Source organism: Suricata suricatta, chromosome X (assembly GCF_006229205.1).
Source record: "Suricata suricatta isolate VVHF042 chromosome X, meerkat_22Aug2017_6uvM2_HiC, whole genome shotgun sequence".
NCBI lineage: Eukaryota > Metazoa > Chordata > Mammalia > Carnivora > Herpestidae > Suricata > Suricata suricatta.
The window spans coordinates 33,408,413-33,418,990 of NC_043717.1; the positions used below are offsets into that span (position 1 = coordinate 33,408,413).

Below are 10,578 nucleotides of genomic sequence, written 5' to 3' on the forward strand. Positions count from 1 at the left end.
GTTATTTTTTTTGTTAAGTTTTTTAAAATTTACATCCAAGTTAGTTAGCATATAGTGCAACAGTGATTTCAAGAGTAGATTCCTGAATGCCCCTTCCCCATTTAGCCCATCCCCTCCCACAACTCCTCCAGTAACCTTCTGTTTGTTCTCCATATTTAATAGTCTTTTCTGCTTTTGTCCCCTCCCTGTTTTTATATTATTTTTGCTTCCCTTCCCTTATGTTCATCTGTTTCGTATCGTAAAGTCCTCATATGAGTGAAGTCATAGGATATTTGTCTTTCTCTCACTAATTTCGCTTATCATGATACCGTCTAGTTCCATCCACGTAGTTGCCAATGGTAAGATTTCATTCTTTTGATTGCTGAGTAATACTCCATTATATATATATACCACATATTCTTGATCCATTCATCCATTGATGGACATTTGGGCTCTTTCCATGCTTTGGTTATTGTCGATATGGCTGCTATAAACGTTGGGGTGCATGTACCCCTTCAAATCAGTATTTTTGTATCCTTTGGATAAATACCTAGTAGTTCAATTGCTGGGCTGTAGGGTAGTTCTATTTTTAATTTTTTGAGAAATATCCATACTGTTTTCCAGAGTGGCTGCACCAATTTGCATTCCCGCCAGCAGCGCAAAAGAGATCCTCTTTTGCATCCTCGCCAACATCTGCGGTTGCCTGAGTAGTTCATGTTAGCCATTCTGACGGATGTGAGGTGGTAACTCATTGTGATTTTGATTTGTACTCCCCTGATGATGAGTAATGTGGAGCATCGTTTCATGTGTCTGTTGGACTTCTGGGTGTTTTCTTGGGAGAAGTGCCTGTTCCTGTCTTTAGCCCATTTCTTCACTGGATTGTTTGTAAAAAATGAAGGTTATGAACATTTTGTACATGTATTCCAGCACATGTAACTGCATATTCCTACAGTATTTCATCCAAGGAATAGAATTCCTGGGTCACAGGGCATGTATAACTTCAACTTTAATCGATTCGGTAATGTTTTAAATTTTTTATTTATTGTTTTAATTATTTTTGAGAGAGAGAGCACAAGTGAGGGTGCAGGGAGCAGAGAGAGGGAGACACAGAAGCTGAATCAGTCTGCATCCAGGCTATGAGATGTCAGCACAGAGCCCGATGTGGGGCATGAACCCAAGAACCGTGAGATCATGATCTGAGCCAAAGTTGGATGCCCAACCGACTGAGCCACCCAGGCATCCCAGATTAGGCAATATTTTTTAAAAAATTATTGTACTTGAGGCACCTGGCTGGTTCAGTCAGTAGAGCATGTGACTCATGATCTCAGGGTCATGAGTTCAAGACCCATGTTGGGCATAAAACTCAGTTTAAAAAATATTTATTTATTTAAAAAGATTGTTTAATGTTTATTTATTTTTTGAGAGAGACAGAGCATGAACAGGGAAGGGGCAGAGAGAAAGGGAGACACAGAATATGAAGCAGGCTCCAGGCTGTCAGCGCAGAGGCTGACACAGGGCTTGAATCCATGAACCATGAGATCATGTCCTGAGCTGAAGTCAAATACTTAACCTACTGAGCCACCCAGGCGTCCCCCGCAAAAAAATTTTTCAAATCATTATACCAATATGCTCTTACCAACATGTTTTGAAAGTTTCTGTAGATTCACATCATTGTCTATACTTGGCATGGTGAAATCTTTTAACTTTTACCAACCTAGTGGTGTGTTGTAATTTCCCTTGGTTTCAAATTGGCATTTCCCTAACTACTAATGAGGTTGAGTGTTGTTGTTTTTTTATACATATAGATTCACTGGCTTTTGGATTTCCTCTTCTGTAAAGTATCTGTTCAAGCCCATTTTTCTATCAGGCTTTTTCTTTCTTCTTTTTTTAAATGTTTATTTATTTATTTTGAGAGACAGCACACAGGTGCAAGCAGGGGAGGGGCAGAGAGAGATTCCCAAGTAGGCTCCAAACTGACAGCACAGAGCCTGACACAGAGCTTGATCACATGGAACTGTGAGACCAAGACCTAGGAGCTGAAACCAAGAGTGGGACACTTAAACGACTGAGCCACCCAGGTGCCCCAAGCTGATTTTTTCTTATTGATTTGTAGGAGTAATTTATACAGTGTGGATACAGCTTATCTTTTATTTTCCCATTTTGTGGCTTTTATTTTCTTTTTCTTTTTCTTTTTTAAATGTTTATTTGTTTTTGTGAGAGAAACAGAAGAGGGGGAAAGGGCAGAAAAAGAGGGAGACAGAGGACCCAAAGGGGCTCCGTGCTGACAGCCTGATTGTGGGGCTCCAATTCACAGACAAGATCATGACCTGAGCTGAAGTCAGTCGCTTAACCAATTGAGTCACCCAGGTGCCCCTTGTGGCTTGTATTTTCATTTATTTTATTTTTTTTAATTGACTTTATTTTTTAGAACAGTTTTAGATTTAGAGAAAAACTGAGAAGATATACAGAGAGTTTCCACATGCCTCACACCCAGTGTTCTCTATTATCATCATCTTACATTGGTATGGCACATTTGTCACAATTAATGACCCAATATTGATATATTATTAGGTAGAATCCGTAGTTTATTCAGAATTCCTATTTGGGTTGCAGGATTCCATCCAGGAACCCACAGTATGTTGTCATTGTTATGCCCAAGTCGCAATATCCTCAACGACCAGAGACCACCAGGAAGACCGAGGCACGCATGCAAAGGCAAAGGGCTTTATTACGGGGTCGGGCTCAGGCTCACAGACTTCACCAGTGCAGTGGATCCGTGCTGAAAGCCCCAAACAAGGGCTGAGCGGGGTTTTTATGGGGTTTGGGGCGGGGGGAGTTATAAGAAATTGTGACATAGGTACAGTGATCCAATCATTATTATACAATATTATTGACAGCAGGTTTAACCATTCACATTGTCTAGAGTATTCGTTACTTTTGGCCGGATCCAATTACAACATTTAGAGTACCTTTAAAATCAACCAATTACAGGGCGAGCCTAGGGTCTTGTTCGGCGACTATCAGGTTAACTTTAACATTAGGTAACAGGGTCCTATCTAAAGTCTCATCTGCAGGCCTCACCCTTAGGAATGTGGAGAGTGGTAGCTGGCCTTCCCTGACTGGGTGTTGGAAGGTGGTCTCTCTTGCTCTAGACAATGTGTAACTGCCTGTTCGTTTCGGGGAACTGAAACCTAGGCCTTCTAGATCAGAGGGGAAACTTAAAGCCTGTCATGGAGTCTGTTTGGTTTAGACTTGTGTCCTTTCAGTCATGTCCCCTTAAGCCCCTCTTGGCTGTGATAGTTTCTCAGACATTCCTTGTTCTTTTATGAACTTGAAAGCTTTGAGGAGTACTTGTCATCAGATATTTTGTAGGGTGTCCCTCAGTTGGGATTTGTCTGGTATTTTTGTCATTAGACTGGGGTTATGGGTTCGGAGAGGTAGGCCATAGAGATAAAGTGCCATTTTCATCACATCATATCAAGAATACAGACATGGGGGTGCCTGGGTGGCTCAGTCGGTTGAGCGTCCAATTTCCGCTCAGGTCATGATCTCATGGGTCATGGGTTCAAGCCCTGCATCAGGCTCTGTGCAGACAGCTTGGAGCCTGGAGCCTGCTTCAGATTCTGTGTCTCCCTCTCTCTCTGACCCTCCCCCGCTCACACTCTGTGTCTCTCTCAAAAATAAATAAATATTTTAAAAAATAAATACAGACATGGTTTGCACTACTGCCATTGACCTTGATCACCTGGATGAGGTAGTGTTTGTCAGGTTTCTCTACTGGAAAGTCCCTCTCCCCTCACCCCTTCCCCTCCCCTTTCCCATTCTGTGTATGGTATCTTTTGAAAAGAAATGCTTTTTTTTTTAATTTTTAATGTTTATTTTTGCAAGAGAGAGAGACACACACAGTGCGACTGGGAGAGGGGCAGAAAAAGGAGACACAGAATCTGAAGCAGACTGCAGGCTCTGAGCTGTCAGCACAGAGCCCAACGTGGGGCTTGGACTCACCAACTGTGATATCATGACCTGAGCCAGTCAGATGCTTAACCAACTGAGCCACTCAGGGGCCTCTGAAAAGAAATTCTTAATTTTAATTGAGTGGGGGCTGCATGGTCTGGGGGCATGGCATGACCTTTGGCTCCACAGGGCTCCCAGAGGGCTGATTTGCAGGGACCAAGCTATCTCAAAATGCTGCCTCTGGGATCATTCAGAATTTACTGCTGAAAGGAATGGGTCAGGGGGACACAATAAGGGAAACAAACTGAACTGTGTATGCTTTCAAATCTTATTCCTGGCCCTCTCCTTTTAAAATTCAATAGCCAAGCACCAGCCATCTTTGTTTACTGGTTCCTTTCTAAGAATCCTCCCCTCAGGGTGATGAATGACAGGAGCCTTGGCTATCTGGCTTGGGAGGAGAGGTATGATGAAGGTGGGGGCGGGGGGTTCTTTTAGGCTAAAGGCAGGTCATTATTTCCTGTATTATCCTGCCACACATACATCCACCTCTAAATGCTTCAATGAGAAAGTTAGCCGCACATCCCTGATTGTTTACCCAGCATAAAAGATTGAAACAGAAGGACTACACTGAGGGAGCAGAAGTGCTGACGAATCAAAATGTGACCTTGAGTACAGACGCCCTTCCCCAGGTTTCAATCTCTCAATCTGCAAAACAAAGAGAAAGCTTCCTACAGTGTTTATCTTGCTGAATTCCAAGGCCATAAGGAGCAGCGATGCCCCTTGGAGACTTCAGAGGAAAATGGGCTTTAAAGGATAAGCTATTCACCCCTCACTCAAAGAAGGATGCTATTTGTCAAGACACAGAGTATGGAAAGATGGTAGGACTTTGAGGTTTTCTTGCGGGGAGGGGAAAAGAAGAGGGATTTATTTTATGTTCCTATTTCAAACAGTTTTGGTTTTCTTCAAATTAAAAGAAATTACAATGTCCTAGACCTCTTTCAAGAAACAGAAAAATTCATTCCTTTTCCTGTTTCTTTAGGTTGGATGAAATGGCGAAAGTTCTCCGCTTTTAGCTAATGGTGCCCCTAAATAAGGTTTATTTTTTCTTTCAGGGCCTTTGGTTAAAAATCTGTTCTAGGATATGCAGCAAGATGGACAAAGAATACAATTTTAGTTGATGTAAAGAGGAATGACTCCATCATGCTTAAAAATTAATTTTTAGGGGTGCCAGGGTGGCTCAGATGGTTAAGCATCTGACTTCTGGTTTCAGCTCAGGTTATGATTGCATAGTTTTGTGAGTTTGAGCCCTGCACCAGGCTCTGTGCTGACAGTGTGGAGCCTGCTTGGGATTCTCTCTCTCTCTCTCTCTCTCTCTCTCTCTCTCTCTCTCTCTCTCACTCTCTCTCTCTCTCCCTCTCTCTCTGCCCCTCCCTCTCTCTCAAAATAAATAAACTTAAAATATTTTTATTGAGCCTTTTAGTTTATAACATGGGGTAAAAGGAAAGTCAGTTCTCCTAAACCAATATTTCACACAGCTGTAGTAAAAGATTTCAAAGTTTAGGGAATTATAATGGATTACATATATTAAAAAGTGGGGATTGGGTAAACAGTATCTGCGTTCTTGAATTTTCCAGTTGAGTCTTCCGTTACAATAGTAACCAGCTCTAATTAGTTACATAAGTTTCTTCAAGGCCATGTTTTATTGTTGCTGATGTCTTTACAACAGAAGCATTGCTATTTCAGTCAATATCCGCTAATTCCACTTCAAAAATGAATTTTGTATTTGGTGGAATTTTGGTAGTGAAAGGACACAGGTCTGAACCACACTGACTCCATGACAGGCTTCAAGTTTCCCCTCGGACCTTGGAGGCCTAAGTGTCAGTTTCTCAGAATCAGTAGACAATAAAAGGGCACAGATTGCTCAACCAGGGACCACCTTAGGAACACCCAATCAGAAGCGGCCAGCTAAAATGCTTAACATTCCTAAGGGCAGGCCTGGAGATAGAAGCTATAGATAATCACTTATTGCTTACGGCTAGTTCCACCCTCCATGAGGGTCCTGGGTCCACCCTGTAATTGGTTAATACTCTAAATGTTGTGAATGGGTCCCGCCAAAAGTAACGAACACTCTGCACAATGTGTATGGTTAAGTTACTACCAATGATGTGATGCGATAATGATTGGACCCCTGTACCTGTGTCATAATTTCCTGTAACTCCCCCTCCCAAACCCCATAAAAACCCTGCTCAGCCCTTGTTCGGGGCTCTCAGCACGGATCCACTGCACTGGTGAAGGCTGTGAGCCTGAACGTATAAGCCCGTAATAATAAATGCCCTTTGCTTTTGCATGCGTGACTCGGTCTCCCTGGTGGTCTCTGGTTTTTGGGGACGATATTGAAATCTGGGCATAACAGTAGCAGGCTGTCCTTTCGTTCCATAAGCCCATTCTGGTTCAATTTCTAGTCGAGCCTTTTCTCCTTTACTCATGGTCAAGAGTGCTTCATCCCCTCCTCTGACAACTTTGCCTGTTCCAACCTTAAAACTTAAAGGCTTGGCGTTTTTCTTCTTTTGAACTCGTTCGACTATTAGTATTAAAAGCAGTTCCATCCTAAAGTGTTCCTGTATACCAGTAATGAACAACATCTCCCCTTTTGGGAAAGTTAGTTTTATCTCCTTATTTTACATATTTTGGTGGACCCTCATCCAGAGTTTCTTCAGACTTGGTTTCTTTGGGTTTATCTTCATTAAGCTTCACACTTTTCACCTGCTCAGACACTTTACTTATACTTTCAGTACCCTTGATATGCTTACTTTCAAAAAGATGGTTATAGGCTGTAACCAAATGGTCCTTATTAGCTGTCTTGGCCACATTTTTAATGTTTCCTAACAACTTATGCTCTGCAAGAAACGAATCTGAATCGTGGTCCTGTAGAAACTTGATAATGTCCTTCTTGGGTAGCTGCTCCAGGGTCCAGGCCTGCTGTGGAACGGCCACAATCTTCTCCCACTGCCTCTGCTTTCTTTTATTTATTTACTTATTTATTTTAATGTTTTTTAATTTATTTTTGAGAGACATGGAGAGAGACAGCGTGAGCAGGCAAAGGTCAGAGAGAGAGAGAGAGAGAGAGAGAGAGAGAGAGAGAGAGAGAGGGAGGGAGAGAGAGATACGGAATCTGAAGCAGGCTCCAGGCCCTGAGCTGTCAGCACAGAGCCAGACGCGGGGCTCAAATCCACGAACGGTGAGATCATGACCTAAGCCTAAGCCAGACGCTTAACTGACTGAGCCACCCAGGCGCCCCTGCCTCTGCTTTCTATACTTAAATTTTTTAATCAATTTTTAAAAAATGATTAAATTTTTATTGTCTTTTTTCCCCCCAAAACCAGTCATTTCAGAGTTGATGCTCTGGAAAATAACTGCTTTAGACTTTTTTTTGAGTAATCTAATAATTTCACATTTCTAATGGCAAAATATCCCTTACCCCTACAGATTTCTTTAAAGTCACTGTTGTGCAAATTCTCCTTTGAAAGAATGCAAATTTGAGAGTCCAGAGTTTCCTGAAGTTGAGGGAGGAGATCCAGATTCCATTCTATAATTGTGAGTGGCTTTGGTGAGTATACCGGGTTCCATAAAATTCAAAAGGAAGTATGTGGGGAGGGTTCTGATTCCAATTTTGAGTAGGGCAAGTTTTTCCTGGTGTAGGTCTGTTACCTGAACAACTTCTGGGAAAACTGCTTCCAACCCATCTCCTTTTTTCCCCTTTCAATTAATCCCAAGAAGAAAATGGAGATGGAAAACTGTAAACAGTAAGGCATTTCCCCCCCCCCAACAACTCTCTTGCTTTTGTGCACTTTAGAGAGCTCAAACACCTTCAATGGCTCTCCATTTCCTGCCAGTTGGCCGTAGTTCTTTTATTCAGCATTAATATTCTCAATAAATATGTGTGCAATTGAAGATTTTAGCTCCATGTGCCGCCCCCTCCCCCATATAATTGTTAGACCTTTCCCTCCTGAAGGGAGTCACCGAGAGTGAAACCTGCGGACACAAACGGAGATGGTCAATGGATTTTATTTTATTTCTTAATGCTTTTTATTTATTTTTGAGAGGACAGAGAGAGACAGCTCGAGCATGGGAGGGTCAGAGAGAGAGGGAGACACAGAATCTGAAATGGGCTCCAGGCACTGAGCTAGCTGTCAGCACAGAGCCTGACACAGGGCTCAAACCCACGAACCGCGAGATCATGACCTGAGCCAAAGCCTGACGCTTAACCAACTGAGCCACCCAGGCGCCCCTGGGTTTTATTTTAGTTTGACCAAATGCCCCCTCCCGAGTTTTGGCAAGTCCTCAGGAGAGAGCCCCGTTGAGCAGGAGCTCAGGGTTTTTAAGGGTTTTGGGAAGACAAAATAAGTCATCATTTAGTTAACCAATCATAGTTTGCAGCATTCTATAGTGCTCAATCATATTTCGACACACAAACGTAAGATTTGGCAGAGACCTGTCAATTTTAGAGCTCTTTGCCTCAAGAGAAATTTGAAGTGACCAATCATAGGTCAGAAGAGGAGGCGAAGCAGGTGCACAGAAGGGAGAACTTTGCGGTTAAAGTGTGGGATCTAGCAACAGTATCTTAGAATCTAGCAACAGTAACTTAGAAACAAGTTAACCTTTAAGTTATAATTTATGGGTTACATTGTATGACTCCCGGAGGTCAATTTCCCAAACCTTGATTGTTCAAGCAGAAAAGGGTTGGAGAGTGAAACAATGGTTGGTATTTTTCCATTAGGGTCAGCTTGACCAGAGGGGGTCTTACAATAATCTCTTCTTTCATTAAATCAAACAGTTAATGCTCAACCTGACAGACTTTCTGCATGCTGTATTTTGCGGTTTTTGCTACCTGCCAGAACCACCTCTACTTCTGTACTTGCATATTGAAACCACAAACATCTTTCAAGGTCATGGGCTGTCTTTGAAGGTCCTGGGCCGGGGCATCCTTTTCTGACCTTAGTTGTTAAACTATGTCACTTCTTGCAAAAAAAAAAAACAAACAAAAACAAAAAACTAGGCAACACCCCTCCTGAAAAGTGGGAAGAATGGATCCAGGTGTGATTAGTAGATCTCACCCTTACCTAACACTGAGCAAATGGATGAAGGAAGTAATTAATATTCTTGTCCTGTCGCTCCTGGTTATAAGAGTCACCTTAAGGTGGCGACCGAGCGGCCATTTCTCTGGGGGCTAGAGGAGAACACGTGTACAGACGACCCCCCGCCCCTCACCTGCAGACCTGGAAGGTCCCGCGCCAGTTTGAAAACAGCCAATCATGAAGCTCCAGCTTCCCATCACCCTGACAGCGGAGGCGACCTATTCCATCCTGCCCCGGCCCTGAAATGCCCTTATTTGATAATCTGCCCTCCCAAGATCAAACCCAGAACCCCCTCACCCATGAGGGGCGACTTCCCCGACTCCCCACGTCGTGGGACCTTGCCCGGGAATCGCAGATCCCAATAAAGGCTTTCTTGGCTCCATAACGTAGTCTCTTTCTTTCCTCCCATCTCTGCCTCCATCTATTAAATCTTAACACTGGTGATGGGAGAGTCTTAGGAGATAGGGTTGCCATATTTAGAACATCAAGATACAGGATGCCCAGTCATATGTGAATTTCAGATAAACAACATATACTTTTTTCTTTTCTTTTTTTTTTTTTTTAAGTAGGCTTCATGGCCCATTGTGGAACCCTAAGTGGAGCTTAAACTCACCATCTGAGATCAAGACATGAGCTGATACCAAGAGTCAGAGGCTTAACCACTGAGCCACCCAGGGGGTACCTATGAATACTTAAAACATCTTTTTGAAGTTTATTTTTTTAATTTGTGTGTGTGTGTGTGTGTGTGTGTGTGTGTGAGTGAGTGTGAGAGAGAGAGAGAGAGAGAGAGAGAGAGAGAGAGAGCGCGCGCGCGCAAGTGGGGGAGAGGCAGAGAGAGAATCCCAAGCAGGCTCCATAGTGTCAGTGCGGACCCCAATGCGGGGCTCAAACGCACAAAACCGTGAGGTCAGGACGTGAGCCGAAATCAAGAGTTGGCACTTACCTGACTGAGCTGCCCAAGCGCCCTCGAATCCAATTTTTTTTTAAGTACCAGTATGTCCCATGAAATATTTATGATATATTTGTACTAAAAGGGATTCGTTGTTCATCTGAAATTCAAATTTAACTAGGCGTCCTGTATTTTATCTGGCACTCCTGCTTGGAGGGCCGGTTCCGAGGCGCCTGGCTTCCTCCCCGCAGGTGCTCAGCATCTGTGCAATTGTTAGAAGGAAATCCAAATCCGCCCGGTAGCTGCCACAGCTGCACTCGCGCGGGGCGGAGCCAGGCGACCAGGAAAGACAGACACCCCAGTTGTAGATCATCACCAGAGATTGGCCAAGGGGTCCGCACCTCGGAGTCAGCCCCACCCCGTGGGCACTCAGGATCCTCAGACCGGCTCTGTCATCCCCCACATCCCCGACCCCCTGCCCTACCCCTCAATCTCGTGACTGGTGGTCACGGGCGGGGGGGACGGAGCTGCCTGACCCTTCAATCGCTGCCTGCCATTGGTAGGGCCTTCCATCCATCACTTTGGGCCCCGCCCAAGAGGCTGACGTTCCACTAGACTGCG

The 10,578-nt window shown here is 43.7% G+C and overlaps 1 pseudogene; it reads right to left on the reverse strand.

The window, feature by feature from the left end:
- Window positions 1–5,672: 5,672 nt before the first annotated feature.
- Window positions 5,673–10,530, reverse strand: LOC115283375 (annotated as a pseudogene).
- Window positions 10,531–10,578: the final 48 nt, after the last annotated feature.